This window comes from Anomalospiza imberbis, chromosome 10, assembly GCF_031753505.1.
Source record: "Anomalospiza imberbis isolate Cuckoo-Finch-1a 21T00152 chromosome 10, ASM3175350v1, whole genome shotgun sequence".
Lineage (NCBI taxonomy): Eukaryota > Metazoa > Chordata > Aves > Passeriformes > Viduidae > Anomalospiza > Anomalospiza imberbis.
This window is the reverse complement of record NC_089690.1, coordinates 21,382,769-21,410,215: the sequence shown is the minus strand read 5'-3', so window position 1 is coordinate 21,410,215 and position 27,447 is coordinate 21,382,769. Positions and strand designations below refer to the sequence as shown.

General features: G+C 51.2%; 2 long non-coding RNA genes across 2 annotated transcripts; both read right to left on the bottom strand.

The window, feature by feature from the left end:
• Positions 1 to 93: 93 nt before the first annotated feature.
• LOC137480158 (uncharacterized) lies at positions 94 to 7,294 on the bottom strand. Its single transcript, XR_011002733.1, has 4 exons — positions 4,418 to 7,294; positions 2,168 to 2,388; positions 1,357 to 1,477; positions 94 to 236 (listed from the first exon to the last, which is right to left on the bottom strand). It is a non-coding gene; the product is annotated as an uncharacterized lncRNA (long non-coding RNA).
• Positions 7,295 to 11,076: 3,782 nt separating this feature from the next.
• Positions 11,077 to 13,766, bottom strand: LOC137479593 (uncharacterized). Its single transcript, XR_011002374.1, has 2 exons — positions 11,954 to 13,766; positions 11,077 to 11,321 (listed from the first exon to the last, which is right to left on the bottom strand). It is a non-coding gene; the product is annotated as an uncharacterized lncRNA (long non-coding RNA).
• Between the last annotated feature and the right edge of the window lie 13,681 nt (positions 13,767 to 27,447).

The following is a 27,447-nucleotide window of genomic DNA, read 5'->3' as shown; positions in this document are numbered from 1 at the left end:
GATGACGCGCATCCCTCGGTGCAGTGTGGGTGCTGTGAATACCAGGGCTCACCCAGCACCCACAGGACCCCCCCAGCCCTCACACCCTCCTGGCACTCTCTGAGCACAGTATTTCAAACAGCCAGATGTTTGTAGCCAAGCCAGAGTCCCGGCCTTCCCTGCAGGATGTGTTCTGCACACCAGAACAAAGAGACAGTCTTTGCCTCGGAGGATTTGCAATCTAAAGCATCAGTATCCTGTAGGAAAAGCAATTAAAGGAGGCAGACAAGGATCTGACAGAGCCATTCAAAGCAGGATTGCATTTCCTTGAGATTGCTTCAAGTGATCACAATGAGACAATCTAAATTACTTCTGCCCACTGCCAACTGTGCCATTTGCACTGTTGGTAAATATTTCAGGAACAGTGCCCCTAAGCAAGGATTCTGCTGCCTGAAAAGGTAGAGTCAAATATTTATGTAAAATTCCCTAACCTCCACACCTCCATGGACTTACACCCTGGAGAGACAAACTTTTCCAGGCTCTCCTCTGCCTCAGAATGGGTTGCAGGGCAAAACTAGTGCATCCAGCAGCACCAAAACCTGCTGTTGCTTGTAGGGGCATCCTAAATCCCTGCAGGTCTGCAGAGCTGTGAGGGGTGAGACATGGGACTGCATCAGACCCTGAGCAGCTCAAGGAGGGTCCTATCCAGAGGGACACCCCACGGCTAGGGGCTCATCCCAGCCCAGGCAAGAAGGTGGTGACATCTCAGCATCACCTGCTCCCAGCTGGGCATGATCCATCTGCACTGGCCATCCCAGGAAAAGATGGAGAGCTCAGGTATCAGCCTCCTTCTTCCCTTGGGAAGGCCTGGCAGGTGACACATCTCTGTGTGTCACCCTCTAATTCACAGTGGGTGAGGAGTCTCCGCTCTCTGACAGACGAGGGACTGACGTGAGCACAGACACCCCAGGAAGGGCCAGAAGGGCTGGGATGGTCTCTGTGGTTTTGGACATAGGACACCCAAGTGCCCACATTGGTCACATCCCACTGGAAACCCTCACTTCCTCCAAGAGCCTCTTACTGGGTATATCATGGAATCACAGAATGGTTTGGGTTGGCAGGGTCCTTAAAGCCCACCCAGTTCCACCCCCAGCCATGGGCAGGGACACCTTCCACTACACCAGGTTGCTCCAAGGTCCGTTCAACCTGGCCTTGCAGGGATGGGGCAGCCACAGCTTCTATGACCCTTAAACTTGGAAATTATTTTCTTTAGCTGTTTTGCCTCCTTTAAAAGATCTCAGAGTGCTCTGGCAGCCACCACTGAATGGAAATTAAACTAAAAAAAGAAAAATATCCAAAAGCTTTAATGGCTCTTACCCCATTACATGACAGGAGCTGGTCCAAGCACGGTGCAAAGATCACAGCTCTGATCTGATCCCTCCTGAAGCCGTTCTAAGGACAGTAAAACCACAAACTTTGGATGCTTGTAGGCTTCCCTCTGGAAAAAAAGGTTAAGTTCAATAAAAAGAGGATAAGCGAGAGTGAATTCAGCACATCTCATTCCTAATATCTCTGGCTCTGACTGCACTCACACTGCTGCAAGTCCTGAAGCTTTGGGCATTGTTAAATATGGAATGAGAGTTATGTGTTTGTAAGGAAAATGCTTCCACTAATAGGCAGCAAAATATTTTTATTATACTATATATTGACTTATTTAATGATGATGGCAACAGGAGTGCCAACAAAGTTGTGTAATCATCTCTCTCTCTTTTTTTTTTTTTTTTTCATTTTGTTTTTCATCTGCTCAGAAGTTTCATAAAAAACTCCTTGTTTGGTTCGAAATCTTGCAGATCTCCCCGATGCTGTGGGGTGTCATCGCACGGTTTGGCTGTCACCGAGGAAGGGCCACCCCCCTCCATAAGCCAGCCTGGACTTCAGGCAGCAAACTCATCAGCACAGCCCAGACAAAGCCATTAAACCTGCTCTGCTCAGGCTGGCTCTGAGCAGGGCGCCGAGGTTTGGCAGCCACCAAGCCCTGCTGACACGGGTTTAGTAGAGCCCAGCTGGGAATCAGGTTTGACAGACCCGTTTCTGAATGCCCAGAGCAGTTGGATCTCTTTATTCCTCCTCTGAGGTTTTCCAAGGAGACACCGCTGCTACAAGGTCTTTATATCCCCACACCAAACACCTTTGGAGGCTTTCTCTTCCCATGGGGTTCCCTCCAGCAGTGAGATTTAGCAGCTCAAACCCCAAAGTTAAGGTGAAGGCTTGGCTATACCTTGTTACTGGCAGCTCTGGCTCCATCCCAGGCGTCATTCCGAGAGGAGAACGTGGGCGTTGCCCAGGGCAGGATGGAAAACTGCAATGTCCGTCGTACAAAAAGTGCTGGAAACTTTCTGTTTGGAGAAGCTGGAATCAAAACAGGGAAAAGGATTTTGGATCACAAGAGCCTCTCCAAACTCTGAGTGTGGGCAGGGAAGAGCTGATTTTGAGCTGCTATTGGCATGAGCCATCGCAAGTGAAATTTGTTTTCCTTGGAACAGGCAAGTCCAACTGGAACAATGGCTGGAATCAACATTTTGGAGGAAAGATTTTGTTTCATCTTGAAAGGCTGCAACACCTTGAAATATTTTCCAATGGAAATGACATTTTTTTTCTGCTGATAAACACAGGAGCTGTCCCATCGCAGTTTCCATCCTTCTCTGGCCCTTCCCACTTCAGCAGGAGGGATCCATGGAGCTACATGCAAGAGCAGTGGAGAGCCATCCAACCACGCCATCGAGGGGGACGGAGAGCCATCCAAGCAGTCACCATGGGCACAGCTCATGGAAACACCTATTATAATGTGGAAAATGGAGGGCAAGACAGTGGGATGTGTTTTGGACTGAGGAGCCATAAGACCTTGGGGGAAGGCCAACAAATTAGGAGAAAAACAGTTCTGAAATGTGACATATCACAGAATAGGTCAACAGGAGAGCTGGGCATGGTTTCTAAAGCTCTTGGTTTCTGACAGGAGGAGGCTTCTTTGCATCTCCTCTGTGGAGTGGGTGGGAGCAAGTCCTTGTGGACCCACATCCAGGGCACAGGAGGAGCACTGGAGAGAAGCCAAAACCCCTGTCAGTTTTCCATAAAGAAATTGAAGGAAAACAGGTAACAGTTGAGAAATCTGAGTGCTGATTTGTTGTAGTCTCAGATTTCTCATACCTGGAGAACTCAAGGAACTTCCAACCCCTCCCATCTCCAATCCAGACAAAAACTCTGTTCTTGAAAAGCTTCATCAGCAGAAGAAAGTTGCAGTCTCAGGTTGGCTGCAGCATTACCCTTTCACAATTTCAAAACATTTCCTTTAGATCATGGCTTTTTTAGCACTATGTGATTAGCTCACATTCCTAAACAATTTCTGAGCAAAATAATCTGCTGCTGTTTCCTTTCAAAAATGGGCTGAGGACTCTGAAACTTCTTCCTCCCTCCCCTCACCACCCCCCCCCCACTCTAAATGATTGTGAAAAGCTTTGGGTTTGAAACAAAAGGTGTCCCTTTTTTCCTCCCTCTTTCGAAACAATTTTTAACACAAACGGAAAAAAAAATCACAGTATTCCAGTCAAACGTGCTGGAAAGAGGATCCTTTCTTTCCTCTTCTCCTTTAGGAGATAGGACAAGGGGGAACAGCTTGGAACTGAGAGAGTGCAGGGTTAGATAAGATACTGGGGAGAAATCCTTCCCTATGAGGGAGGTGAGGCCCTGGCACAGGTTTCCCAGAGCAGCTGTGGCTGCCCCTGGATCCCTGGAATTATCAGGTTGGACAGGGATTGGAGCAACCTGGGATAGTGGAAGCTGTCCCTGCCCATGGCAGGGGGTGGCACTGGATGGCTTTAACGTCCCTTCCAACCCAACCATTGTGTGATTCCATGATCCTTCAAGAACATCCTGATGGAGATGATGCTTCAGCTCCCAGACCACCCCACACCTCGTGTCCCCCTGACTGTGATGGGGATGGGCTGGCGGAAGGAGCCACGCAGCACCACATCCTTGGAGCAAGCCCAGCCCACACAGCCCCTGCTCGGGATATCAGCCCTGCAACGTCAGCAGGGGAACCTGACTGCTCCCGGCTGCTCCGAGGACAGCGAGGACAGGTCACACAAGGGAGTGAGCTTGGAGCAAGGAGCAGGTGTGGTGAGAAGCTGCCAGCTCCCATGACACACATTTTACCTTCACACTCCACCTGAGCCACTTCAGAGCCACCCGCCAGGTGACTGAGAGAGTGACTGAGTGACTTCTCAGCCTCTGCCATGGCTGCTGAGCCTCACCCTAAAAAATGAGACAGATGTTTATTTTTACAGGGAAATCAGTAAATTGTTCTGACAGCCATGATGGAGCACTCCCACCCAGAAGAACTCACTTGACCAACCATCTTCCTGATGGGCTTGACTTTACTTACCATAGAAATTGTTTTGAATCAGGAACATTGTGTTCCTTGCCTGTATCTGCCAGCTGACGGTCAGATAAAGGATCTCTCATAAGGTTTGGATTCCAGAGCAAAAGGCACGGCTGAGATCCCACCAGCTGGAATCCATACTGGCTGGCTGCACCGAGAGCCCACTCCAGCTCTTTGACATGCCAGCACAGAGCTGTAAGGGGAGATACATTCCAGTGTAAAAAGGATGTGGTCAATGGGGGTCCCCTGAAGCTCTCCCAAAATCAATCATTTCAGGAGCTGCCAGCTCATGGAGCAAGCTGCCTGTTTTCCCTTGGAAGTGGAATTTTAAAGTTTCCCTGCACACTGAGCAAAAGGACAGGGACAGGAGTTGCTGTTCTTTAGAGAAGAAACTCCCCTGAGCTACTCACCTGAAGGGAGGACCACGCACTGCTGCCATAGGGATGGGGTGGTAGAGGCCACTGGGGGAGGTTGGTCAGCATTTGGAATGGCACAGTCATCCTTCAGCTCCCTGCCTTCTTCAGATCTCCTCATGAGCTGGAGTTAAGGAGAATTGGCTTCACCTGGCAGGGGTGGGCACTGTCTCGCCAGAACAATGGGAAGCTGCATGGACACCACCATGCTTTTTGGGGCCAGTTGGGCTCTTCACAAACAGCCTGCAGGGTGATTTCAGTGGGGGCTGCCCAGCCCTTCCATCCCAAGCACCTCCCTTCTCTTGGTGAGGAGCCACCGAAGTCCTCACCCCATTCAGACTCCAGCATCCCTGACACCCCAGGGACACCAGGAACCCCACAGCCCGGTGCTCCCCTCAGCACCATGAAGGGAAAAGCTCTGACTCACACCCAAAGACATGTTCAATGTCTTTTCATCCACACGAGCTCAATAATTTCAGCAAGGGGTCATTTCCTCAATGCCTGTTCCTGTGTTTGACCTCTGGCTTTGCTTTTCCTTCTTTTACAAAGTCACCCCTCAGCCCAGGTCACAGCAGTGAGAAATGTCAACCCACTTCTGGGAACCGCTCCCTGAAACGTGCCCACCTCTGTTATCTCTGTGTTGACACGCTGCTGAAGGAGCCTCTTGACTGGAAACACTCAACTGGGAAGAGAAATGGGACATCCCATCCTGCTCCTACCTCCTCCCTGCTCCTTTGGGGAATGTCTGTAGGAAACACAACCCTGTCCCTCACAGCTCAATGGTGAGACTGGGCTGTCCCAATCCCAGCCCAAGGTCCCCATCACCTCATCACCAAGGCACCAAACATTAGACAACAGCTTTCCTCATGTGATTTTTTATTCCAAATTTGAAACACAATGAGCCTGGAAAGACAAAAATAGTGGTTTAAATTTAGGTAGAATAGACTGAGAGGCACCGTCGACACTTCCCCTTCCAGCGTCAGCAGTCTGCAGCCAGGAGGAAGCAAACAAAACAGGAGGAGGAGCCGCCAGGCCAGCTGTAGGATGCAGTTGTTGAGGAGATAGCCAAGGAAAGATGATAGCATGATGTTTGTCCCGTGGAGACTCTGGACAATGCCTGACTCATCGTTTGTTGCCTGCTCCCCTGCTAGAGCGAGCGGGGCAGGGGATGGAACATAACTGAAATAGGTGGAGCACAGCAGTTCCTCTCTCGCATGACTCAGGCTGTACCTCCTCCCATCCCCAGAGGCCCTGGCTCTTGGGGTCTTCCAGGGATCCCAGCTGCCGTCTCTGTGGGCTCTTGATGTCAACAGGAGACTGTAGGCACCTGGAGACTCATCTCCTTTTCCAGTCCCAGGTTTGCTCTCAGATGAACGATGTCAACTCAAACCCAGTCTGGGCACAAACAGAGCAGCAGAAGAGGGATGGGAAGATGCCACAAAGAATTAAGACTCAGCCAGTTCCCCTCTGCTGCCACAAACAGCAGTACAGACCTTGCCTGGTCCATCCATGCATCAGGAAGCAGATTCCTAACTCACCCAAATTAAGGAAAATTAACTCCTGCAGAGGTTGCTGGTGCTGGCACTGGCAGCAACTGTTGTCCCTCTAAAATGCTGGGGAAGACCCAAGGACAGGCACATCCAACCTGTCCTGTCAGCCAGGAAAACTCCCAGGAGAGATGCCAAGGATATGATGCAAACCTGGGGCTAAGAGGAACCTAGAGGGGAAAGATCACAGCCTGGTGTGGGCAGAACCCATCAGAGAGGTGGGCACAGGCAGCAGCTCTCTGGCACTTGAATGCAGTTGATGCCACCCAGATGGGTTTTCACGGAGCGCTGTGCCATAGTCTAGAGACAGATCCTTGGGAAAACAACTATTGATGCAAGACATGGGGTGTCCTCCTCCCAGGTCATGGGCACAGAGGGGTTGAAAGAGCAGGATTTGGCTCTCTCTTTGTTCTCCAGGCACCCAGCCTTTCCCTGCCTCCTCCAGCCTGTGTGCCCAGAGCCAGCCCTGATCCTTGATACAGCCAGGACATTTCACAAGAGCATGGCAGCACCAAACTGGGAGGAATCGTTCTGTGAACAGCCCGTCCAGAGCTGTTGGCTTCCCCAGCTGGACGCCAGCCCGGGACTCCTTGTTCTGCAGCACCAGAGATAAGAGGCAGAGCCACTCACGGAGCACTGAGTGACAGCCAACATCTCTCCTGGAGGGACCAGCCTTGGGAACATCACCTTCAGCACCCAAATTCCCAGGCAGAAGGAGAGCAGAAGGCTGTGCCCCTCGTTGTGAGGAGGGCACCAGTGCCAAAGCAGGGGCTGCACGTCTCTCACTGGCACCCATGGGGGTGGTTCTCCTCCCAGAGCCTGTGGACACATTCCAGGGCACACCAGGGCATGGCAGTGCTCTCTCATGGGAAGGAACAACCTTGTTGGGGACATAGTGCTGGGTTGGAGTCTCACTGGAGCGTGGGGTGTTCCAGCTACCTTTGGCACAGTCCAAAGATGCTCCATACGGAGAGTCTGGGACAGCTGCAGTTCCCTGGGGTGCTGCAGGCAGATCACTGAGCCACTGAATCCCAGGATGGTTTGGGTTGGAAGGCACCTTAAAGACCATCTCATTCCAAAGCCCTGCTATGGGCAGGAGGAACATCATCCACTAGACCAGGCTGCTCCAAGCCCCATCTGCATGGAGTGTGCAGGATGCTGTGCTTTGACTGCCAGCTTGGTGTTGGAAGCATTCCTGGGAATCACACAGGAATGGTGAGGACATAAGACCCGAAGTGTTTGATTTAACACACTCAGTGTTTATATGCTGAGGTCCTTTAAGAAGCAATTTATCATTCTTTGCACAACAACGTAGCCAGGGAAATCCAGCCCCTCTCCTGCTCCTGCCATGCTGTCCAGGAGCACAAGGTGTCTCTGATGGGTTCCCAGGCCAACATTTCCCTCTGCAGCACCAAGTCCCTTTCTACTTGCTGGACAGCAACACAATTCAACAGTAGCTGAATCTATGGCACAGGGCAAACCCAACAGGTGTGGGGTGAAAAGAGGGAAAGCAGACCTGTAGCTCCTTAGGGCAGAGCCGTCCCCATCACACAGTGCCAAGTCTCAAATGTTTTTTAGCCTCTTTTGCAATCCCCATCCCAGGAATTCTCACCTGGCCTGCTGGCACCTCTCCAATTCAGAAAGGTGCCAGGACAGGGGATTTTTCAAGCCTTCATGGATAATTCCCTTTTTCTTGGGCCAGGTGATACCAGGACATTCTCCTGCAGCGTCCAAGAAGAAAGGTAAACAGGACATTCGATGGATTAAAACAGAGGGTGTGTGCTCTTCCTTGGCAAGTATTTTGAAAAGGCTGACTGGAATGCTGGAATGGCTTCCTCTGGACTGGGAATGTCCCCTGCCACTGCTGGGACTTGGGTTGGGACCAAAGAGGCGGCTGTGTTGGTAACACAGCTGGAGGAGAGGAGACATCTGGGTGGTGGGTTCTATTTTTTCCCACCTTTACATGTGTACAAGAAACTCTTGTAGGAAGGGTTCTCCTCGGGAAGGATTCAGGAAGAAAATCAATGATTTCAGCAGAGAAAAGCCCAGAGCAAGTGTGCACCCAGGTAAAAGCAGATCCAAACAGGTTTTGCTCCCAAATTCAGTTCCTCAATTAAATGGGAATGTGTCCCACTCAAGCTCAATGGAAAACAGCAGAAATGAGACCAATAAGAGGCAGAACTTGAGGAAACCAATTTTTGATCACACACCATAGATTCAAGAAGAGGAATGGGTTTCTAAAGAAGCTGTGGCTGCCTCATCCCTGGAAGTGTGCAAGGCCAGGTTGGACAGGGTTTGGAGCAAGCTGTGATAGTGGAAAGTGTTCCTGCCCATGGCAGGGGGTGAAATGAGATGTAAGGTTCTGTCCAACCTAAACCAGTCTGGGATTCTGTGTTCCACATCTGGGATTCCATGTTCCACATCCACAATGGAACGGAGAGGACAGGTCCCCTACCACCCAAACCATTCTGTGATTCCAGGGTTTAATGCTCCAGGTGGAATGATGGTTCTGTGAAATGGAAACCAGCGACTCAGTCGTATCCCAAGCAAGGACCAGAGATCTACTGCCCCAGCTGGCTTTGTGCAGACAGTGGGGAAACCCCTGTGTCCCACAGCAGGACATTCCATGGCTTCCCAGGACCAGGGAAGGATGGACGTCTAATGTGCAACCTGTTGGTTACCCTTTTCCCAAGTAGTTTGGGAGTGTGGTGGTCCTTTTCCATGACAGATGGAAATGAGTGAGGTACGAGTACAATATTTTCCCTGCTTCATTGTTTCCAAACCCTTTCAGAAGCTGAGTTTCCAAAGAGAAGGGTGGATTGGCATCACCTTAATGAAAACTAATTAAATATAATTATTTAGCCCTTGGAAAATATTCCGGCTCCACCAGGAACACCCTGCAGTTGGCTTTTAAAAGGCAGGAAGAAAGTCCTTTTCCAGAAGCAGGTTTTTATATCAGCTGTTGTGGTGGGGAGAGCTTCTCATTGAGGTCTTTCATGCCCACAGAAACCAGGTTGGGCAAGAGTCTGGCACAACCAACATGAGCCTTGCATTTTTGAGAGTGAGGAACAGCCTCCTCCACCTAGTTTCATGGATTTAGGAAATCTGCAGGGAGGTGGGTAGAGTGAGTGGGGAAACTTCACCCACATCTTCTGATTTTTCTCTGAAAGCTGCTGGATTTAGGGTTGAAGAGGTTTTATAGAGTAAGATAATTCCTCCCAAAACATTCTCTGCTAGCAAAAACCCCCAAAACCACACAACCAGCCACACATCTGCGCTGATGAACTCTGTTTGATGATGAACATTCTGTCTCATGAACTCAGTGAACAGGAAAGGCCATTTCTCAGAAGTGAAGGGTCAGGGAAATGTCAGCCCCTGGTTTGGAGAAATGGTTGAGCACCGAGCTAAGTTTGAGTTACTAGAAAGGCTAAGAAGCCTGGGTTCTAAGAATCTGCTCTTTATGTATGCTACTTTTCTCCTCTACTAACCCACAGCTCTGCCTCTGTTTCCCTGTGGCCCCCACTCAGCACCAAGGACCCACAACACTCTGTGGTCCAGGCAGCAAAGGATTGGAAAATCCTTCTGACCTCTGCCTCCTTGGGATGCTTCTTTGTCTCTTCCCTCCATTTCTTGGGAGTTGAATTATCCCAGAGCCCTTTGCAATTCATTCAAGAGGATCTCTCCATAAACATATCCCAGGCTGCCCAGAGCAGCTGTGGCTGCTCCATCCCTGGAATGTCCAAGGCCAGGTTGGACGGAGCTTGGAGTAACCTGAGATAGTGGAAGGTGTCCCTGCCCATGGCAGGGGGTGGCATGAGATGAGCTTTAGGGTTCTGTCCAACCTAAACCAGTCTGGGATTCTGTGTTCCACATCTGGAAGCTTACCATCACACGGGCAAGTGTGGCAGGGTGGGATCAGTGCTGGCAGTGCTGGCAGCTCAGGCACAGGAGAGGACACTGCCCGCGTGTGCTTTGGAGCCGGTCGAAATGGAGGAAGCCATGAACGGAAAGGCTAGGCTGAGTTCTCAGCACCAGCCATGCTCTTCCCAGAGCTGAAAGAACAAGAAAAAGGAATTGTGTGTTGCAAAACCATTGGAATCTGCAAGGTCATGGCAGAGACTGACCCAGCCTGGCCAGGCTTTGCCCAGAGGGAGGCCCATGACCAAGGTGGGTGGCAGCAGAACCAAAACCTCTGGATTCTCAGATGTCAGCTTTCCACAACCTTTCTTCCATGGAAAACATGTGATTTTTGATTGTGGAGAGCCCAAAGGAACCAGCTCTCATGCAGACAATCCCTGGCTCCTGGGGCCAGTGAAACAATGGGAGCGCTCTAGGAAGCTGAGCTGAGCCTGTGCCGATGTTTTTGGGCCGTCAGTGTTTCAAAGAGGGGTTTGGGACCCCTGATCCTTGACCACCAGGGAGGTGGAATCTGCCACTGTAGCTCAGGGAGAAGCCAAATCCTGATGAGATGCTGCTATTCAGCAGTGGAAGCGATTTGTGACTCTCCCTCCCGTGCCATGATCCACCAAGGCTGGCAGCCCCTCCTGGGGAAGGCGTGGGCTCAGCTCAAACCCAGCCTTGGGGTGTTTTGGAGAGGGAACAGCCCAGGATCCCCTCAGCCTCTGCAAACCCAGCTGCACCAGCAGCAACCTGACCCCCGCAGAATTCAGAGAGGTTACAAAGATGAGCCCAAAAGAAAACCTGAAGCACAGATCCCACTTTTTAATGGACAAGGGGGCTGAGGGATTCCAGAGAAGAATGGAATCAGGGATTCCATGCCCCACTCTGACCCCTCACCCTTGTGCCACCCGGCTGCATCTTTTCCATGCAATCACTCAGTTCCCTGTCTCATCTTCCCTGATGCTTCAGGCGAGAACAAATTTTGTAAGTCATGGCTAAAATCACAGCACCTGCCAACACTGGGGTCATTGGAGCAGTAGGTCAGGTCTGTAGAAGAAAGCAACACATCTTATTAATATTTCTAACCAAAACACCACGTCTCCTCCTCAGCCTCATCTTGCTAAAAGTGTGCACAAAACTCCTCCTAAGTCTTCCCAGCTGAGTTTCTAGGGAAGCTTTTGGCACTCTTATGGTAATTTCCTCTAATTTGTTCATTATTTTGATATTCAAACTGCCTTTGGCATGGCAGAACTGATCGTGGGTCTCCAAAGCCTGGGCTGGGCTGCAGAGCTTGTCCTACACCCCCAGCTACAGAAATGTGCACATGTGAAGCCTTGGCTGGAATATTAGACAGAAAATATTGTTGGAATATCAGCAAGAAAATAGTGGGGTTTGCCACTGCACCCTGGGGCAAGGCAGACAGGAAGATAAGGTCATACACAGAGGACTCACTCGTTTAAGAAAAGCGATCAAAGGAGGCTTTTTGGGTAATCAAGTGCAATTTTTATCTCTGTGACAGAAAACTTGAGTTGTACAGCCCACATGTACCCTCTGGAGCAGAACTTCAAGGAAGAGAAACTCCCTGCATACTTTTGGATGCCTCATTTACTGAGAGAGGGCTGAATCACAGCATTTGACTAATTGCAGTGAGGAATCCAGCTTTCTCCAGAAAAGCTCACCATGGCACAACTTGTCCTACTTCCCCCCCTCTGGACCAAGCCATGGTCGATGTTTCCCCGGAGATCTGAAAACTGCGACACTTTGCTAAAACCCTTGCCTGGTGGATATCATCCAACTTTCAGTTTCCAAGGCCTCAAAAATATGTGCTCAGGAAGCAGCACAGCCCCATGCCAGTGGTGCAAACATAACCAAAGGCAACCTAAGGCAAGATGTCGAGTAAGTTACTCCAGGGTTACTCAGGTTGTCTTGTGCTGACAGGGGTGAGGGGCAAAAGAAAACAACTTACATTTGAGAAGTGGATTATTTACAGGGTTCTTTGACCCTCCTGGCTTTCAGCTCAGGACCTAGAATGGCTTTCAGGGTTTTCCACTTCTCAGGCTAAGCCTCAGCACAGTTGCCACCAAGTTGCTTTCTAAGCCAGGAAAAAAAAAATCCCTTCGGAGCTACTTGTGATAACTCCTGACTTCCTCTTCTTTTGTCTCTTCACTCCCTGGGTTGCTGCCTTTTTTTTTTTTTTTAAATATAAAATATTTTTTAGGATGTTAAAGCAAAGCAGCCCAGCCCAGGGAGAGGAGCAGCCTGTGCCAGGGGTTGTTGCCCTGTGCCACAGGACAAGAGTGATTTCCCTGCAGGAAGGGTTGACTGCCGTGGCCAAAGACCTCGAGCTGCTTGGGGAGCAGGAGTCCTGCAGCAGAGCAGACAGGATTTCCAGCTTGGAGAACAATTCCCATCAGGATGTGTTGCTAAGGTCACAAGTGGAAGCTGCAATGATTTCCATGCCAAAACTCTCCAGAGATTTATCCAGGCTCCAAAGATAAGTGAGGCTTTGCAAGACAGACACAAGGAAGCTGGACCTGGACCATCCCTGCAAGGAGAAACAATGGATGCTCAGCATTCCCCAGAGCACTGAGTACCACATGGATCACACTGGATGCCTGTGGATTCCTGGAGGCAGGATCAGCCCATAGGAGACACAGGGTGTTGTTCCCATAACCTAGTCAGAGGACCTATTTCCTTCATGAGGAGAGCAGCAGAGCTGAGTTGACCAAAGCCAAAAGTGACATGGGCATGGCTTCCAAGGAGCATTCTGAAATGTTCCCTTGAGGCAGGACAGTAATGTCCAAAGCTGATGCAATCCAGACAGGGGCAAGCAGCTTCTTTAATGACATAGAGTGAAGGGAAGGACAGATCCACACCTCCTCCCTAGGCCTTGAGACAAGGATGAGAGGAGAGCAGCTGTCACCCAGCAGCATAGGCAACATCCAGCTTCCCACAGCAGTGGTCCCAGCTGGCCCCATGGGATCAGAAGGGCAGGTCTGATGCTTCCAGGGCACATACAGACCCTCAGCATGGGTGGGGAAGGGAATCCAGCAGCAATTCCCAGCAAGCTGGACACACAGGGTGGCATCAGTGATGGTGCCCAGCACCATCCTGCATCAGTGATGGTGCCCAGCCGGGCAGAGCGGGCTGTGAGTCAGCAGAGGAGCGGCGTCCCCTGGCACTGCACCCCTTGTCCTTTCTCCAACTCCTCCCTCTCCTTCTGCCTGCTCTCCCGCTGTGGTTTCAGGGTGATGTTTTCCTGCTAAGCCCACGTGTGCGGAGACTTGCCCATTCTTCCCCAAAAGCCCCCTGAGCCATGGCATTGACGTCAGCAGCGCTCCAGCTGTCAAACAATGGAGATTAAGGCTTGGCAGGCGGTGCCAAGCCATGGAGCGCGTGTGCCTCCCCGGGCAGGTGAGCAACATTCCCTGCCGAGCAGGAACAGGCACATTCGTCAACCCATCTGCTGCACCTGGACACCTGACCCGGCCTGATCCCTGGCGGGAGCTGGGCCATGCCCCCAGGGCTCACGGTCCCCGTGCTCGCCCAGCAGGACCCACCGTGGCCAGGGCACAGGGCTGGAGGAGGCAGAGCCCTGGCAGGGGCTGCTCGTGGCTCCAGCCCACGGGAGGGTTATCCTACGTGCCAAGAGATGTGCAGTGCCAAGAGCAGGCCTGGGGCTCGTCCCTCCCTGTTCTGCCCAGCACAGGGACAGAGGCCACGACGTGCTGCCTCTTGCAGAGCGGCGCAGCCAAGGCCTCGCTCCCCGCTCGGGAGTTCAGCCCTGGGGTTTTTCCTGGAGAAGACAGACATCTTCAGGACACTCAGTCCCGACCCACAGCAAGAGCCTGAGCAACAGGGAATGTCTGGGACATGGCCAGGCTGGTACCAACTTGAGAGAGCAGCTGGAAAGACTCCTGGAAAACAGGAAGGGAGCTGCTTCGAGTTATCATGCTTGACCATCCCATTGTCCTGGCTTTGCACACCAACCTTCCCATTCCCGCTGCAGACACAAGGTGCCCCACTGCCAGCAGGGCTGCCAGGACCTGTCTTTTTGCCAAAATAAAGGCAGGAGAACTGCAAACACCAAGGTTACCCAGCACTGCCAATGTAACTCAGCTCCCAGGCTGGGCTCAACAAGGACCTGGGGGCCCTTAGGGCCAGAGGACAGACAGAAACATCCTTGTGAGCAGAGCAGAACCTGAGCCTCCAGCAGGGCACCAGCCTCCCTCCCAACCTTCACTCCTCACCAAACAAGCAGAGCCAGGAGGGCACCTGAGGTCAGAGAAACATGATCTACAACACCCAGAGATGGGAACCCCAAGGATGTGACAGCTCCAGCACAAGCTACAAACCTTGTGGGGCTCGTGCCCTGCTTTCTGGGAAGATCTCCAGCTTGGTGTGTCTCCTGCTCCAGCTGCAGGATCCCACTGGCAAACTGGGTGTCGCCAGGTGCAGGAGGGAAGCACGTGGCTCACCCAGGCGGGACAGACAGCACTGCCTGGGGACAAGGGCACAGCACAGCCATGGACATGGACAGTGTCCAGGTCCTGCCCACTCCCTCCACACCAGGCTGGGAACGCCAGACCCCAGGCACCAACAGAAGAGCCAGGCCTTGGCATCTCCTTGTGCCAGGGCTCCTGTAACTCACCCTCACCCGGGGAATACCTGTTGATGAGGTCCTGCCTCTAACCAGGACATCAGGAGATAGATGCTCCCTCTCCCAGGCTTCCCTTCTTCAGCTCCAAAGACCAGGTCAGGCCCAATCCAAGCTGACTGTGTTTGCTGGAGTCCCTGCTCTACAGCCCAGCCAGGGATCAGAGCAGAAGACAGAGGTGCCCAGGGTAAGAGCCGCTCCAGCTGCAGCAGGCTGGCAGGGACAGCACTTTCTCATGGGCTCTGTTGACTTCTCCTCCCGAGTGGTCCCTGCTGTGGTGGGATTCAAGGGCTCCTGTGTGCTGGCCCCTCTCAGTCCCTTCACACCAACCCTCCTGGCAAACCTCACCTTTCTCCCACCCTTATCAGGGGCCTGGCCCAGTGTGCCCGGATGGGAGGGGAGCAGATATCCCATTTGAGTCCTTCCCATTTGTTCTCCCTCAGGACACTCTCAAAGGAAAACCCTGGAAGTCACTGTTCTATTTTGGTCCAAGGAGGGCATCCAGCACGGCTCCCGCCAGGAGGGGCTGTGCTGGAGGAAACGGCTCCAGGAGAACGGTCTGACCAGAGCGGCCCTGGGGCAACATCCAACACAAAGTCCAGACAACCACAACCACATCGTGCCCACCCTCCTGAAGCACCTGCCCAGGGCTGATAAGTCACTTTAAACATTTCACAACACTCCCACAAAGAAGGTTCCCCCCAGGAGCTGGGATGGCAAGAGGGATGAACAGTGTCATGACTCAATGTGAGCCAGGCCTCCTCCTCTCTGTAGGAACATCACCAGCACTGCTGGACACCAATGTCTGGAGGGGACAAGAGCAAGGAATGGAGCTCTGGAAGGAGCAGCAGCTACCACCAGCAGGTTGAGAGAGCCAGGGGTGTTCACCTGGAGAAGAAAAAGTTTGGGGAGACCTTATTGCAGCCTTTTGGCTCTTACAGGGGCTTATAAAACAGAGAGAATGAATTTTTACGCAAGAAAATAGCTATAGGATAAGGGAAAAGGGTTTTAAACTAAAAGAGAAGAGATTTAGATTTCATAGTGGGAAAAAAAATGCTCCCTGTGAGTAAGGCACAGGGTACCCGGAGAAGCTGTGGCTGCCCCTGGATCCCTGGAAGTGTCCAAGGCCAGGCTGAACAGGGCTTGGAGCAACCTGGGCTAGTGGAAGGTGTCTATGCCTGTGGCAGGTGGAATGAGATGGGCTTTAAGGTCCCTTTCAAAGCAAATCATTCTGTGATTCTACAAAAAGGCCAGGGTGAGATTTTTCACAGAAAGCTGCACTGAACACCCCACCCTACCAAGGCACACCCACTGTGCCCACAGAGCCACATGTGACACCCAGCTCTGCCCTTCTGCCTGGGCTCTGGGTCACTGCAAGATCCTCACAGCCCAGGAGGTCCTTTTCCAGCACCTCCTCTGCTGCTGAGGCCCTTTTCCTGCCCCCATGGCTCCCTGGATGGAGATCCCTCACTGTAAGGACACAGTCCAGGGCAGGACATGCTGACCCATCCTGACACAGCAGCTCTGTAAACACCTGGCTCCATCCCAGGGTGTGGTGGGGACAGGTGACAGGCAGCCACCCCACCCTGGCACTGTGTCACTCAGCTCTGACATTTGCTGCTCCTCAGATCTCCCTGCATATCCTCAGTGGTATCTGAATTTCTCCCAGGTCCAACTCCCCACTCACATCAGGAGGATTGGTCTGGATGACCACTAAAGGTCCCTTACAACCCAAACCATTCCACGATTCCCTCATGTGTTCCCCACTGGGTTTGTGATCTTCAAAATATTCAAATGTTTTGGTCTCATCCAAGTTTTCCTCCATCTTCCAGGCTGAAGTTTTCCTGCTGGCCCCAGGAGATGGCCCTGTTTCAGCCCTGGTCAGTACCTCCCCTGAAGCACCTGCACAGAGCCCCAAGTCTTCTCTGGGCACTCCTCTTCCATGGCAGAGCTTTCCAGGAAAAAGCTTAACCAAAAATCTCTGGCAACATGGACTTCGGCCAGAAAGAAAACAACAAGCAAACATAAAAATACCAACCAGGCCCATCAGCATTTCCACTAAATGCCAGGGTGAAGGGAAGAGGAAGGACTAGGGTTTGTTGTCGTTCTCACAGGGTTGCGCAAGAGCCGCAGCTCCACATGCGGCTGAGCCCTCGCCAGCCTTTATCTCCCGCAGCACACAAACCACGGAGCCACTGCACAGGGAGGATGCTCCACAGCTCGGCCTTATCCCAGAGCACACGGAACCACCCCGCCGAGCCACCCGGCCTGGAGCCAGGGATGCCAGCAGGCCACGGCCTCGCAAGGTTCTGCGGCACCAGGGAGGTCCCCAGGGATGGCCCGGCTGTGCAGGTGACACCTACCTGCTCTTCCCAGCCCAGGTGTGACTGTCCTTTGTGCTGCTGGGCTGGAGGATCCTTCTGCCAGAGGCAAGCTGATGGCCTCTGCGTGATGGGGGAGCATCCTCACTGCCATGCTCCCAACAGTCATGGAATCCTCAGGGCTGGGAAAGTCCTTTGAGATCATCAAGTCCAACCATCAACCAGCACCAGAGAGTTCACCACTAACCCATGGCCTCAAGTGCCACATCCACACGTTTTGGGAACACTTCCAGGGATGGTGACTCCACCATTTCCCTGGGCAGGAAGAAATTTTTCATAGTATCTAGTCTACTATCTTCTTTTGGAACAGCCCTGGACACAGCAGCAGGGACAGGTGACCCAGCGCTGTGCTGGAATCCTGGGGGGCATTCAGGAAGCAAAGCCAGCTCATTCCTGGGGATTCCACACCTTGCTGGGGTCAGAGGGTAATGCAGACATGTTTTGCTCCGGGTTCTGACATTCCTGAGAGCTTAGAAAAGGTGCCTTAGAAGCCTGCCAGCCCTCCTGACCCCTTGCTGCCTCCTGCCAGTGTTGGCTCAGGTGCTGCCATGCAGGTGCTGCTGTGTTTGCCCAGGGCATGTGGAGGAGCTGCCCCACGGTCGTTGGAGCTGCGCCGGCTGCTCCCACCTGTCTCCAGGCCCTGCCCAGGCCCCTGCCCTGCCCAACAACTTTGTTGTTTCTGGAGGCCTCCCCACAAAGGGTACAGCTCCCTCCCATTTGTTTCCTTCAGGCCGAGCTCCTGCTTCCCTCTCCGAGCACATCAGCCACCTGCCTTTGTTTGGACAAGCCAAGGAATGAGGCTCTCAGGGCTGCAGCATGCCAGGCTGGAACGTGCCACCCACAGGGACAGCTTGGCACAAAGCTGCAATGGGGAAGCACATTTTGAACACGTCAAGCAAGTTCATGAGCCTTTGGTGGCATCAAAGCCTCTGCAGTGGAACCAGGATGCAGCCCAGCAGTGCAAAACTACGTAAGGACTTGAGCATTCCCTCCCCAAAGTGCGGCCAAAGGGCCTGGGGAATTCTGGATCTCTTTGGAGCAGGGGGGCCCACACACACAGATTGGGTTTACAGCTCATTTGACAGCTTTGCATGACTCAGTTACAGAGGAATTTACCCTAGAGATCCCTAGGAAGGAAATCCTGGGGTGGGTGGGATGGCCACAGCCACGTTTTGCAGAGGATTCACAGGGCAGGGAGAAGAGAGGCCACTTTGCACCACATCCCACCAGGATTCACCCATGGGGGCTGCACCTTCCAGGTCCTCCTGTGCCAGGAGAAAGGGGTTCTCTGCTAACCTTTTCACCCTCATTTACCTTTAAGGACCACCTGAAGCAGCCCCTGCCAGCAGTCCCAGGGCATGTGGGTTTTACTCTCCAAAAGCATCCCTTTTCCATGGCATGTGCTCACCTCACTGCTGGTTGAGGCAGAACAAGCCTGAAGCATCCTAGGGATGGAATTCCTAAAGAAGGAACTCATAGTAGCCCCAAATATGTCCTGGCAGCAGAACTCACTTGAAGGGAGAGCCTCAGGACAAGCCAGCCCCTCCCAGGACACATTTCCCTTATCCTTACAAGTACCATCTGCTCCAAGCAAAGAGACTTGGGGAAGCTTCTCCTGTGATTTCTGAGTTTCCCTTTGCAGCTCCTGGGAAGGTTGTGGAGGCCTGCAACAAGAGACACAGCAGCTGAGCAAAGTGAGTGACTTGACTTCATGCAGTCATGGAATGGTTTGGGTGGGAAGGGACCTTAAAGCTCATCCAGTCCCACCCCTGCCATAGGCAGGGACACTTTCCACTGTCCCAGGGTGCTCCAAGCTCTGTCCAGCCTGGCCTGGATATTCCAGGGACGGGGCTGCCACAGCTCCTCTGGGCAACTGTGCCAAGGCCCCACCTCCCTCACAGGGAAGAATTGCTTTCTGACATTTGATCTAAACCCACTCTCTTTAAGTTTGAACCCATTTTCCATTGCCCTGTCACTCTATCCCTTGTCCAAAGTCCTTCTCTGGCTTTCATACACTGAAAGACCACAGTCACCTTTTCTCCTCCAGGTGAACAATCCCAGCTCCCCCAGCAGAGCTGCTCCATCCCTCTGATCATCCTGGTGCCTCCTCTGGACTCTCTCCAGAAGCTCCAGCTCCTTCCTGTGCTGGGCCCCAGGGCTGGGGCAGCTCTGCAGGTGGGGTCTCACCTGAGCAGGGCAGAGGGGCAGAATCCCAATCCCTTTCCTGCTGCCCATGGAGGATCAGCCCAGCACAGGGGGCTTTCTGGGCTGCACAGGGAAAGAATGAGACTGGGAAATTAAAAACAAACCCTCAGTAATTAATCGACACTTAGAGCTGCTTCCTCCACCATATGGCCTCCCAGATTACCGTATTTTAGCAGTCAAACACAAACAATTTCCTTCTTTCCTGTGCTGGGGGTGCCCAAGCTCCGGGCGATGCTCAAGGATTGACGCGTTACCGGCATCTGCACCATGCACGAAGGAAAACAATTTTCCTCCAACATGGAAAATACCCCAAAACTAATTAAATCATTTTAATAGAATGACATTAATGAAGACATTTTCCCTATTAGAGACCATTTGTTTTCCAGGTTTTCGTTCTTCAGGGCTAGGAACTTGCTGCAGCACCTCGATGAGGTGTTCATATAATGACAGGATTCCAGACTGACATTTTTAAGGAAGCAAATTAAAGCAATGCTAAAAAAGCCCCATTTGGCAGTTTTCTAGTGTTTCCTGTGGCTCTGACATCCAGTCTGTGGTGGCTGCCACAGGCAGCAACATCAGCTCACCAAACCTGAGCTCTGGCCCTGCAGCCACCTGGGACAGGAAAACCAAGAAACCCTCAGGTTTTGGAACCCCAAGGACCTCCCCAGCACCAAATTCAGGTGAAAGAAGCCCAAATGAACTTTGGAAGTGGTACAAGATGTTGCTCCTGGCTGAGGAATGTACATGGGCGGGGCAACAAGCTCCACACAGGGGTCCGACCACCAAGGCCCTTGGAACCACTTGGACTTCACCACCAGCAGCCAAGGGAAGGGAGAGTTTCTGCTCCAGGGAACTGGAGGAAAACACAAACCTGTCACCAATTACTGTCAGATGAACTCTGCCAGGACACAGGAAGGAGATAAAAAGAAGTGGCAGCACTCAAGCTTCCTGAGCATCTCATCAACGACTCGCTAGGAGGAAATATATTCGTGGGAGTGGTGGCTGCTTAATGTGCTTTCCCACCCACCTCTCCTTCCTATGGCTCCCAATTTCCCCCCTGGGATTCGGCATCTATTGAGTACACATGTTGAGAAATAGGATATTAATTCCCTAAACACCAGAGTTGCAAACCAGTTGGAAACTGGTCCAAATTAGGCAGATTTTGGGAGGGGATAATGGTAAGAGATTCCTGTTTCAGTGATCGTGGATCCAGGCAGTCTGGTCCCACACTCAGAAGCACCACCTGACCATACATGTAAAAACTGTTTTAATTAACTTAATTTTTTCCTTAAAGCTCATAGATTTCAAGATTAGAGACACACACCCAGAATGGCTCGGGCTACCTAAAGGAACAAAGGAGCTTTAAGAAAATTATGTTTTTCTATAGACTCAGAGACAATATCCACAAGTCCCTTCTTGCAGCAAAACCCTGTGTGTACAACTTAGGGCATTAAGCTTTTCGTTATTAAAGGCTTTTTTTTTTTTTTTGTTTGGGAGTCATGCTGAAGCTTTCCAGTATGGATAATTGTCCACAGTGTGGGGAACTCCTCATTACACCAGTGTTACAAAAGGGAAAAGGACAAATCTAACACCTGGGTTAGGAGCTGCATTAATTTTAATTTATCCCTAAAGACTTACTGTAATTCCAGTGATCCATGACAAAGTCACTCACTTCTCAGCAAGGAACTAAATGTGAGGTGTTGTGTGGAATGGGTCAGAGAGGGGAAAAGAGGACAAATTTCATGGCAGTGATAGGTAAATCCAGAGTTTACCCACACCAGGAGCTGTTTGGGTGTTTATGGTCCCCTGACCCTTTCTGTGAAGAAATGTTTTCCTAATATCCGACCTAAACATCCCTCAGTGCAACCTGAGGCCATTTCCACTTGTTCCCTGGGAGCAGAGACCAAACTCCCCCAGCCCCACCCTCCAGTCAGGGAGTTGGACAGAGTGAGAAGGATCCCCCTGAACCTTCTTTTCTCCAGGCTGAGCCCCTCCAGCTGCTCTTCATCAGACTTTTGCTCCAAAAATTACTTGGGACACTAATTTTTAACATCCAAGGGAACAGGGTTGTATCTGGTAAGTAAAGTTAGAACAAGGAGCACAACAGCAGCATCTCCTCTGTGGGTCCAGGAACCACACCAGGATTAGGGAGGAGAAGCCACTCCAGAGGTGGCCCCAGCCCGGGTGACCACACATCTTCAGACCTGCAGCAGTAACACAAGGGTGGCTGGTTCTGTCCCAGGAAGCCCTCCTGTTTCTTGGGAGAAGCATTCCTGTTGCTCCCAGGTACAGCTTTCTGGCTGAGAGTCTTTGGAGGACGAATTCCAAAAGCCAAGACACTGACGTTCCAAAGCGCTGGCACCATGGCGGGACTGGGGAGCAGCCAACACCATCCCAGGGCACCGGCACCGAGGATCCAGCACGGATCCCCCAGGGCACAACAACTCCCTGCAGACACCCAAACCCCGCTCTGACGCGCGATCCTGTTTTCCCAAAAGCCGAGTAGAGCTGAAACTCACAGCTCTTCCCAGAATCCACGTCCTTTGTTATATCCCAACGGTGCCAAAACAAAGCTAGGAATAGCCTCTGCAGGTAGGACCAAGATATCCTGAGGTAACATGACGTTGGAGAAGGAAGGACTGACACGACATCACCTGAAGCTTCACTTGTCTTCCAAGAGCAACAACTGGGATTTCTGCTGGATGCTGGCACTGAAAACACCTTTTTTATGGAGACAGCCCTGGTTCCCACACGAGTTGCTGGCATCGCCCAGACTACAAAGGGCATTTGTAGACCAGCTGGGCCCACAACTCAGCTGCCAGCACCATCCTGCAGGAGAAAGGCTCAAACCAGCAAACCTTTCAGTGGGTTTTCACCATCCCTTCATGGTTTTGTAAGAGCTCAAGGCCAATGGTCTCCTCAGCCCGCAGTAAACAACTCCTTTGCTACAGAAGTAAAATATGGTAGTTAATCTACAATGGCACCCTACAGAAGGGTCCCTTGGAGATGCAGCACAAGTTTCCCACTCCCATGAACCCCAGAGAAGCTGCCAGCAACTCCCTCTCCCCATGTTTAATTTCCCCTGTGCTATTTCCAGTTAACTGACAACTAACAGGATGGAAAAGCCCTCCAGGATGATAGAGTCCAACCCCACCCAAACACTGCCAAGCCCACCTCTAATAGTATTGTCTCCAAGTGCCACATCCACACAGCTTTTAAAGCCTTCCCGGGACAAGAATGCCACTACTACCCTGGGTAGCCTGTTCCAATGTCTCACCATCCTTCTGGCCAAGAAATTTTCCCTACTATCCAATCTAAGTCTCCCCTGGCCTTGCTTCTTCCACCATTTCTTGATGCTCCTAGAAATCCTTCAGCAAGGCAGCCTCAGCCACCATTTCTTTCAAAATTAAAAACTAATTTAGTTGTGGGATTTTTTGTGTGTTTTTGTTTTTCATTGGTTTTTTTTCCCTGTTTTTCACCTGCCTTGCTCTTTTTTCTTTCCCTGCCCAGCAGGACTACAGATCCAACCCCTGTTTGGTCACTGGTACAGAGCAGCTCTCCACTAATTCCACACCTGGTCCTGTGCATCAGCCAGAACAAAACCTGGGTTCTTCCTGAGGGGTGTCCTGTCCAGCTGCTCCATTAAACACTGTTTATACATAAAAAGAGATGCTCCAAACACAACATTTACCCAACGCAGTGCCTGAAGCCTACTGTCAGGCCAACATGGCTATTCTTCCCTGGTATTTGACCATCTCCCTGCTTGGCTTATCCTTTCATCATACCCATGGTATCAATATCCTCTTTCCACAGCAGCTTCCTGTCTCCTCACCTCCTAAGACTTCGACATGTCTGCAAAGACAAGTTTAGTCATTCCACTTCCCTATTCCTTGAAGCCTTTTTTGTCAAACACTATTTTCACCGTCATTCTGCATTTCATAGAGAGCTGTTCCCAACCTCTGTCCCATTTTCATCACCGCAGACAGACAATGCATTTGTTTTTCCTTGTAGAGCATGAATCACCCCCAGCATGGCACTTCCCCTGCATGGAATCCCAGGATGTTAAGTTGGATGGGACCTTAAAGCTCATCCCTTTCCAGCCTCTGTCATGGGCAGGGACACCTTCCACTAGCCAAGGGTGCTCCAAGACCTGTCCAACCTGGCCTGGAACACTTCCAGGGATCTTGGGGCAGCCACAGCTTCTCTGGGCAACCTGTGCCAGGGCCTCACCTCCCTCACAGGGAGGAATTCCTTCCCAATATTCCATCTAAACCTACTCTCAACTTGAATAAATTCCCTCTTATCCTGTCACTCCAGTTTCTAACAAAGAGTCCCTCTCCAGCTTCCCTGTAGTCCCCTCAGATCCTGGAAGGTTGTTCTAAGATCTCCACACAACCTTCCTTTTCTCCAGGCTGAAGCCCCAGTCTCCTCATCCTGACCCCAGAGGGGAGGTTTACACAGGTGTATCCACCCCTGCGTTTCTCCTAGCTCAGAGACAAGGCTTGGAGGGCAGCTCTATCTACAAGTCCCACCAGCTCTGCTCCATTTGGAAAGACTGAGAACAGCTGGATTCTCTGTGGGCAAGGGGCTTCAAGAACCAAGACGTGCTCGCAGCAGTGTTGACCCAAGGCTGCCTGGAATGAGGTGGGACACAGAGGGGGTGGGCTGAGCAGTCTCAGGACCAGGTAAGCTGGGAAACAGCTTTTACATGTTGGCTGCAGCACTTGATTTGCATCCTACACAGGCTATCACATCTCAGGCACATCCAAAGGAGATTCTGATTGGACTTCATCCAAGTTTTGCAGCAGAAATGCACACAGCACTCACAGTTTCAGCTTCCAGTCTTCTCCAGGTCTATTCCAGAGGCTGAAGCATCACAAATATATTGGAGCCACCTCCCCTAACTTCCACCCTTAGAACTGGCTTTTACAGGGCAGGCAAGCCTGGGATCTGCACAGAACTGGGATTTCAAATCCATTCCAACAGTGAAAATGCCTCGTTTGAAGGTGTTGGACAGCTCCAAGAGCAAGCCTCAAGTGCCAGCCTCTGCTCTGCATCTCTCCCACATCAGGACAGGCCCCAGACATCTTGTCATCTCCAGGGTAATGTGAGCAGAACCACACAGATCCTTCTCTTACCAGCTGGTTCCAGTCTGATCCCATGGGCCAAACTCCTTGGGCTGGGGGACTCCTTGCAGCCCAGCCAGTGCCAGGGTTTCTGGTTGCTTGCTCTGTGTTTTGGCTCCACAATGGATGCAAGGCAAGGCAAGAGTTCTTGGATCCTGGAGGGTTTCTCCCACACATAACCCAGCTCACCAGGTCCAAAGCTATGGGATGTTTCTTAAACACCCTGTTTAAGAAACCCAGGTGGAAGCTGGGAGTATGGAGCTGCAGAAGGGGCCGGGGGCAGAAAGGAGGGAGAGGAGGAGACAGGATGATGATTGAGCCTCTCCCACTCTAGGAATGCACAGAAGCTGGCATATGAATCAAAAACACACTTGGGGGTGTTCTTTTGTTTAACTTTGTCTAATTCTTCGATTTTTTTAGTGGAAGAATGTTTTCATTGGAAGCTTCTGCAAAGACACCATGTCTGGCAGCAGGACATCAAGCTCAGCCATGTAAGAACACGCCAAGCTCTGCTGAGTACAACACTCAGCACCAAATCAGGCCAAAAAGTGACCCAAAACACCCCCCAAATCTTCCAGCCAAACCTTGCCTCCTGCTCAGAGCTCCTGCACAGCAACAGAAACTCCTTCTCAGCAGCACTTAGATGTTGCTCCAAGCAAGACCCAGCCTAAGGTCGGGACAGGCACAGCACACTCCCTGCAGGAACGAGGTGAGCCATCAAGAATAAAGCAGATTCCCTCCACCCCAAAACACTCCCTCTCTGCAATGCCACTTCCATCTGATATTTGCAAGGCACTCCCAGAGGTAGGTTCTACACATGCTCACCCGTGAGGAAGCAGCAATTACCAGGAGCATCACTGTGTGGAGCCCATGGATGGCTGCAGGAGTGTCCTTATCTGGTTGGAAGAACCTGGATGTGCCAGGGCATTATGTGCCTCACTCCCCCAGCAGCAGCTCCACAGATTCCAGCTGCCAGGCTGACTCCTTATCAGGCATTCTGTGGTGCCAGTGGAGCTACTTGGATCCCTCACATTAGTTCTCAGAGTTCTTTTGTTTTAAACACATTTCTTTAATTTCTTTCAATGGCTCCTCACTGAAATTTCTGTGCTGAGATCAAACAGCATCTTGTGATAATCCACTGGCACCAGCAGGAATTCAACTGACAGACAGGCATTTCTCAAGCTGAGTTGCCACATCCTCAAGCACTCAAAATCCATGGATCATTTGCATGTGTTGTGCTGATAAAATACCTGATGTGAGGCACAAAACACTCCAAGGGCACTGCTTCCCAATGGGATTGCATGGACACCCTTCACATGTCAGGTGAGAGTTTTAACACTGGCATTTGGATTGGTGACTTTTTCTCCTTATTGATTTTAATCTTCCTTTTCTTCAAAATGATTCCCATCCATCAGCTACCACAAAAAATGCTTAAACTCAGTGCCCTGAGAGGAATTCCACCGTTTTGGCAGTATTGCCACTTGCCTCTGACAAGCACCAGCTGACCCTTCCATGCTGTAGTTTAGAGCACACAACACATGAGTCTTTCCAGGAAGAAGAGCTGGAAGGCCTCTCAGATCCCAGCGCAAAGGTTGTTGAACACTCTGGGGTGCTGATTGCAAGTGTCAAACTCCAGGGAAGAAAATAAATAAAACAAAGTTGCCTCCTCATTCCCATCTTCTTTTGCTATTTCAGCCTTGCCCTTTGCTGCCAATCTGGACACAGCTACAGTGGGAAACAAAGGACTTGAAGCTGAACAAGGAAAAGTGTTTTGATCCTCCAAGGTGTCTTGAGATACATGGAGAAACCACAGAGCAGCCATTCTCTGAGTGCTGTTTTCCACGTGCCCTTCATCTCCCTGAACACCTCCACAGCTCTCAACCCATCACTCAGGAAGCCCTGTCTGCTCTCAGCCTTCTCCTCTCCTCATGGTTTGATCCTTCTCTTCACTTCAGAGTGATCACTCCTCCATCTGAGCTCACCCAAGAACTCTGCCCTTGGTCCTCAAAGAGAAACCCATTCCACCCTGTCCTTCAGCTGGCTTCCCACCTAAGCCACCAACTTAATGCTCAAAAGCTCTTGCCTTTTACTCCTTCTTGCCTCATTTTGACTTGTGGCATTACCCTCCCAAGAAAAAAAAAAAAAAAACAAACCAAAAAAACTGGGAGCCACAGTCTTCCCCATTTCTTCTTTCATGTAACTACAGATTTCTATTCTTCATCTTAATCATCATTTCTGTTCTCCTTGCCTCACCTCCCAGCCATGCTCCATCCAGCTCTCTCCAGGGTCACACTGAGACTCTTCCACATACTTTAAGTTACTAGAAGTTACCAACAATATTCTTCTTCCAGGAAGTTTGTCTTTCCAATCTTCTACCCAAGTGATGTGCTCCTCAAGAGTTTCCCCAAAAGCCCATGGAGCTAAGGTACAGCACATGCAGCAAAATCCCTGCAGTAAAGCTATTTGCAGTCTTAGGTACAACAAATTCCTGCAAGGAATCTACTCGAGGTAGCTCTGCTATCAGCAGAATGTCTATGGTTGAAGCATTGAATCATTAGGGTTGGACAAGACCTCCAAGATCACTGAGTCCAACTTTTGACCAGAGCCCACCATGTCCAACAAACTGTACCATCAAGTGTCACATCCACCTGCTTTCTGAACACTTCCAGGGATGGGAACTCCACCACTCCCTGGGGTGGAGCAGCTGGCAGCCTCATCCTGTAAATGAACCCTGATTAAATGAAAGCAAATGTCCAAAAGGAAGAGTTGTATCTGTACCCTAACCCATGGTGAAACACTTCCCA